The sequence below is a fragment of the Adiantum capillus-veneris genome, chromosome 17 (assembly GCF_014529385.1).
Source record: "Adiantum capillus-veneris isolate H3 chromosome 17, ASM1452938v2, whole genome shotgun sequence".
Taxonomy (NCBI): domain Eukaryota; kingdom Viridiplantae; phylum Streptophyta; class Polypodiopsida; order Polypodiales; family Pteridaceae; genus Adiantum; species Adiantum capillus-veneris.
The window spans coordinates 19,367,178-19,374,569 of NC_140947.1; the positions used below are offsets into that span (position 1 = coordinate 19,367,178).

At 36.4% G+C, this 7,392-nt stretch overlaps 1 pseudogene; it reads left to right on the top strand.

The window, feature by feature from the left end:
• Positions 1 to 360: 360 nt before the first annotated feature.
• Positions 361 to 953, top strand: LOC147436886 (uncharacterized; annotated as a pseudogene).
• The last annotated feature ends 6,439 nt before the right edge of the window (positions 954 to 7,392 follow it).

A 7,392-nucleotide genomic window follows, 5' to 3' on the forward strand; every position in this document is an offset into this window, starting at 1 on the left:
AGATTTTTATGATGTTTTTGAGGAGGAACTTGAGCAAACTAATGTAGGTCTACAAAATTTGTGTGAAGATAAAGTTAATACTTTGTTTTATAGCTATGAATCAATTCAAATTGAACCAAAGGAAGATCACATTGATTATTTCTTGAATATGCAAAATAAAGAAAGTGTGTTTTTGGAGCTAAATTAGGTTTTGAAGAAAAGTATCCATGTCCTAAGATGTTGTAGATGCTCAAGAAGATTTTCTTGATGCTTGCAAAGAGTTTTTTTCATCTTGAACCAATTCTAGGTCATTATGAAGTGAAATTTGATTTGTTGGAAGTGTTATTTGCTACAAATTGGTGGCTAAAGTTGGTTATGGACATGTATCTCAACTGTTTAAGCTTGTTCTCAAAGTCAGAAGTTGCAGTTATTAAAAATTTTAGAGTAAGATCAAATTTCTATTTCTGAAGTGCATATTGTTGATTTCCTCAATGCAGAAGCTGGAAATCAAATTTTACAGATCCTGGATGTTGAGGCTGATGACTCAATGATCCATATTTCACATTGTTTAAATCTGATTTTGCAGATTGATGATCAGGCAAAGATGGTTTTTTCATTGATTTTGCAAAAGTCGCATGGAAATCAAAGGGATATGATATTCTGGATATTCATGATAAAATTATAGAGTTTGCTAAGTGCAATGATTGTTTCCAATGGAAGAAATTGTTTTGTCTCAGATCTACCTTAACTGTTTGATTTTGAAGAACAAATATTTATGGATCATGTGGGATCATATTTTATTTGGATGTTGGGAGCATTATGTCTTTATGCAGAGGTTGTTGAAGGTTGAATATGCATATTTTCCGGTTCAAGGAGGTTTGAAGATACAACATAGTATTCAGGTTTTGGTGCTTGAATTCCGAAAACCTGATTTTTAGAGTCTGATTCTCATGTTTCAAGGTTGCAGAGACTGATTCTACTAATTTTTACTTCATTATCTTGGAGAATGGACATACTTATTCAATTTTGATTTCATAAGTTCATTTTGTATAAAATCTCATGGAAGTATCTTTACTTCATGAAATGGCACAATGATGTAATCCTTGGGAAATGTTTGGGCGGTGTTTAGTTGCTCTCTATGATGTATTTTGTGTACCTTGGTTTAAGTACCAGGCACTACACTTTGCTTCATATGAAGATCCTAGCATTGAGTTTTTCATAGTGTTGTATGGTGTATTTGTATATCTTGTATTAGGTTCCAGGCAATATAGTTTATGCTCTATAATAACTAGGGATTTTTTGGAAAATAGGATATGGCATTTAACTTTGATCAAGGGGCGTGTGGATCCGAGTCGGATTTCTACGAAATCCACCATCGGGACGTGCCATGTGTTGACTGGGATATTGCTGAGTCTGATTATTTGTTGACTCTGATTATTGCTAAGTCTAATATTTGGTGAGTTTGATTATTGGTGAGTCTGATATTTGGTTAGTCAGATTATTGGTGGGTCGGATGTTGGTTAGTCAGACGTTTGTCAATCAGATCTTGGTAAGTCGGAGTATGTATTACTGCTACCGAGTCTGATATTTATCTAGAGTCGGATTTCAGTGTTGAGTTAAATTTTTGCTGGGTCAGATTTCTGCTGAGTCATATATTTTGCCAAGAACTTCTTTTGGGTAGTTACAATTGTTTCATGTTGGATACTTTAGGGTTAAGGCTACACCTTGTAGAGAGGATTCGTGGTCATGTAGTTATGTGTATTCTCTTGATGAATCAATCAGTCAATGCTATGTTTGTTGCTCTGTCTGATTTACTTTTGTGTTTTATTCTGCTCAATATGAAGGCGTCTATGTGAGTTCTGATATGCCTGAAGTGTTTCTTGAGTTTTTTTTATGTAAGAAATGGTGTGTGGGAGTCATGTGTGATGTAAGGTGTTCTGCTTCATGAATACATTAGGGTCTCGTACTCTATCTGAACTTTCTTATGTTTAGTCTTGCTCTAACAGAATCCAATTCTGATGTATGTGAGTGTGTGAATTGCCAACCATTACATGTTTTATTCATGTGTTGATGAACCCCAACAGTCCCTAATTCTCACCTTCCAAAAGAGAGAAAATACAAATACCTTTTTCCACATAGCTTTCAGGGGCACATATATTTGGGACTTCTTGACTCTTGGAAAAACGAGTCTCTAATTTTGATTCAAAGGGAGTTTTGACTGTATCAGTATAGGATTTTGAATGAAGAAGGTTCAAGAGTTTTCCTACTTAGGCAAACATTACTTTCCTACGTCTTACAATATATCCTCAAACAGTCTTTCCAAATTAATACAATTTAAAGAAAATTAACAAGCTCAATTGATGTGGTTTTGAATTGGGACTAACTAATGTTTAGGTACTTTTCTCCTTCGTTATTACTCATGATGCATTGAACAAAAAGAAGTTTCCTATCTGTTCTTGAACAATAAGATCACTTTGTGGGATAAGTGGCACATCCTCATTCATCAGGGCATTTTATTTTCCTTTACCATCACTGGTTTCAACTTCGTGATCGTGTGATCCACCATAGCGAGTTCTCTTGGGTTCCATCCCCACTACTAGATACTTAACTTAACTTGAGAAGTTTGTAAGCTAAAGTAGAAAAATCCAATGAAAGTAGGATAAATGATTGTAAGTGTTTTAATTCCAAAACATATATGGTTATTCCACACATCAACCCAAAAACATATGTTTGCTTAATCTTGCCATAATCTTATGATAAAGATGCATTATAACCCATACACTATTCACATGATTATATCTACTTGCAAGAACAATCCATCATTTTAGTTGGACAAAATTCTTGAGTATGATTAGCTAATTCATGCAAGCATCTAGGTTACATTGATGAAGAATTGTGCATGCAGTCAACACAATCGATTATGTAATCGAGCAGGGAGACCTTCATTACTTTGCAATGTAGATAAATTTCCATAAAATAGGTATAATGATTTTTTATTCCAATTGAGGATAGGTAAATACGAGTATAGCATTTGACAGGAGTAACATTTTGAAAGGATTCCAATTGATTAATAATATGGTAGTAATTGGAAAGGATTCCAATTGAACAATAATATGGCAGCAATTGGAAAGGATTCCAATTGAGAAAAGACATTGATAATAACCTCATCAAATAATATATTTACATTACCTAAATGTGCTTTGGAGTTATTGATATCTCAAAGCTTCGATGTAGTCACCAAGTTGTTTGCCACAGTAGCATATCTCCCTTCTCCCAAGTGTGTTCAACTGTGTAAAAAAATGAGTGGGAATGTACTCCTTTATACAGAGGTTTGGAGGCATCTTGTTGCCCAAATCAGTCCCATACCTCCCCTACTCGTCCCCTCTTGCTAAATGCATGTGTAGAGGTATCACAAGCTCCCACTTAGTCATTAGAGGTGTCCCTCTTTACCCTTTTGGGTGATACACCTCATGTAGTGCCCCCATATGCAGCTCATAGTCAACATACCATAAGAGATTTGTCCATGGATATGGTCATTTATGGGCATACATACACATATACATACATGCACATGTAGACACATACATACCTTAAACTTAGGAATTAATGATTAACACTAGGATGAAAATTAATTGTCTACAGTGAGCTTGGCGTATCATAATTTATTTATAAAAGTTGCTAGTAAAAGACAAGCTTGAGGATGACAAGCTAAGATGTCAGATGCACACACCTGCTAAATTTAGGAGTTATTGAAGCAGACAATTATGTTTATGGAAATTCAGGATGGGGTAGATTTAGATGAGACGGTTGCATATAGGTGGGTGCAAGCACCTCAAAACTTACTATATTTGGACAAAGGTGACAAAAAAGTAAAAATTTCATTTTTGAAAATCTTACATCAATAAATTCATCATTAGTACATCAAAGGTGGAGAAACTGTCAAAAATAGAAACTTTCTATTTATGACCAAAATGGCATGATATTAATCCTTTACGTGGGAATCTCCTCTGCAAGGGTTCTGGGGACCTTACACAAAGAGCAATTGAAACGGAGGAAGTAAACTACACCATGATCAACCAATTACTATACCAAAGAGGAAAGGACCATTAGCTAAGACTATGTGTCTTTGAAGATGATAGATTCCTAATTTAGAATAGGCATATGCGGGTCTAGCAAGGGGTCATTTCTCTTATCAAATCATGGCTACACTGACATATGGTGGCTAACTTTGTTTACCGGTGCTAAAGAATTTATCAAAAAGATGTGATTATTGCCAAAGAGCTAAGATGCCAAATAGAATGGATAGCATGCCATTTCAATCAATGATGGGAGCAAAAAAATTTGTTAAATGGGGTATTGACTTTGCTAGTCTTCAACCACCTGCTTATAAGATTCAGGCACAATATATTATTGTATCTATACATTATTTGACCAAGTGGATTATGCTAGCTAGCATACACAATATACATGCAAGCATACTAAGTTGGCACACCAATTATGTTAGAAAGTATGAAAAAATTGCTAGCTATCATACCCAATATGCTATGTAGCGTACTACTAATATGATGTGAATGATAATTATAATTCCATGTATGTTGGTTAGCATACCCAGTATGCTAGTTAGCACACCCAGTATGCTAATTACCATACCCAATATGCTAGCTAGCATACCCTGTATAACTGCAGGCATGCTTAGTTGGCATAATAAATATGCTAAATAGTATGTTCAATATGCTAACTAGCATACCCAGAATGCTATGTAGCATACTACTAGTTAGCATATCCAATATTCTTGTTAGCATGCCCAATATACCTCCAAGCATGCTTAGCTGGCACACCAAATATGCTAGTAAGTATGTTAAATATGCTAACTAGCATACCCTGCATTATATGTAGCATACTACTACTATGCTCATAATGCTAATTATAATTACATATATGCTATTAAGCATACCCAATATGTTAGTTAGCATGGTAATTAGCATGCCAAGTATGTTAGTTAGCATACCATGTATGCTGGTTAGCATATCCAGTATGCTAGTTAGCATGCCCTGTATACATCCAAGCATAATTAGTTGGCACACCAAATATGGTAGTTGGTATGCTCAATATGATAATTAGCATACCTTGTATGCTATGTAGCATACTTCTACTATTCTCAGGATGATAATTATAATTCCATGCATGCTAGTTAGCATACCTAATATGTTAGCTAGTATACCCAATATGCTAGTTAGCATACCCAGTATATTAGTTAGCATGCCCTCTATACCCCCAAGCACGCTTAGTTCGCACACCAAGTATGGTAGTTAGTATTTTTAATATGCCTACTAGCATACCCTGTAGGCTATGTAGCATACTTATACTGTTCTTAGGATGATTATTATGATTCCATGTATGCTATTTAGTATACCCAATATGTTAGTTAGCATGTCTTGTATGCTAGTTGGCATACCAAGTATGTTAGTTAGCATACCCAGTATGCTTGTTGGCATGCTAGTAAGCATATCAAGTATGCTAGCTAGCATACATGCGCATATGCTTAGTTGGCACACCAAATATGCTAGTTAGTATGTTCAATATGCTAACTAGCATACCCAGTATGCTTTGTAGAATTCTACTTCTATGCTCAAAATGCTAATTATAATTCCATGTATGCTAGTCAGCATGCTTAGTTGGCACACCAAATATGCTAGTTAGTATGTTCAATATGCTAACTAGCATACCCAGTATGCTATTTAGCATACTACGACTATGCTCTGGATGCATGTGATAATTCCATGTATGCTAGTTAGCATACCCAATATGTTAGTTAGCATACCGAGTATGTTAGCTAGCATACTCAATATGCTAGTTAGCATACCCTATATACCTCCAAGCATACTTATTTGTCACACCAAATATGCTAGTTAGTATGTTCAATATGATAACTAGCATACCCATTATGCTATGTGGCATACTACTTCTATGCTCAAAATGCTTATTATAATTCTATGCATGCTAGCTAGCATACCATATGTGCTAGTAAATCACTATGCTGGTTAGCATTATAAGATGCTGATTAGAATACATGGAATTTATGATTATCTTACCAGTGTTTGGTGGGATTGGATGTTCTTCCCCTACAATATTGCACAACCAGTCTGTTGGTATCCTCTGTTGTGGCAGGTGGAAGCCCTACATTCAGTCCCAAGGGAGTAGGTAGTTGCAAAGCAAAGCAAGTGGTAGCTATGTTCACAAGGTAGCTTGACCATTGCAAGGATTTCTTGTGCTTCAAGTGGCATACCATACCTAGTACATTGGTCCTTCCCAGCATCGTCACACGCCCCTCTATCCGTCGTAAAGCTGACAATAGCTGAATTACATAGTGCAATGGGAAAGAAGAGCCTTGTAGCTTGGATTGCGTAGGCACCAACAAGTGCATTAAACTTTCAACGGCCTGCACTTTGGATTCTTTGACCTCCACCTCAGTCTACAAAAAGAGACAAAAAGAGAATGATAAGTCATAGGTTAGTTGTGGACATGTACCAAACATAAGGTTCTAGTTTGAAAATCATGCACAATTACCAGATGAAAGGTTATGTCAATGTAAGTATTAAATGGGGTGTTTTAATAGTGAGGAAACCCAAAATCATTGAGTGTCTCTTTCATTGTGTCTATTTTCATCTCAATCGCCATTTTCCACTTTGCATTTAGGTCATAGCTCTGTGATAAAGTGTGTAGTTCATAGCAACATCATGTAGCTTCTGATGCATCGCGACAATTGGGTTGACCTTTGCATTGCTTACTTGCAATACCCTTGCAGCTTCCAGCTCCTGTTGTGCATTTCTGAGATCCTTTTTAGCATCTTGCAATTGTGTTCTCAGATGAAGGAAATTTTTTGCGATGCCTTGCAAATCCTCCAAGTCAAAAAATGAAAGGCTTGCCACCTTGAGTGCTATGACGAGACAATGGTGTGCCCTTGGAAGTGTTACCATATACATGTGGTAGTGATGTGTGTGAGCACACTAGGACCACTGGGGAATTTTTTCCCTCTTCAGGAGGTTTTTTCCCTTTAGCATTGTATATACGCCCATCATTCTAGGGCTATCTATCTTTCCATTGCACACTAAGTAACACACTCTCATTTGTGTGCCTTGAGCTTCCTTCATCTTCTCCAAGTTGTGTGCATTTCTTTGCAACCCTAATTCCAACAATTGGTATCAGAGCAGGTTGAGTCCTCCTGGGCTTAGTCGCCAGCAGCTCCAGCACATGTTTGCTCACTTTCTCTGATTTTTGTGAGTTTGGTGAGCATTCTAGGTCAATTTTTTTTTTGGGATAACTCCTAGAGCTCAATCTGCTCAGATTTCTGGTTCGGGCTCATTTTGGCCTCCGTTTCCACTACAACCAGGTCTATGCAAGCAATTTTGTCCT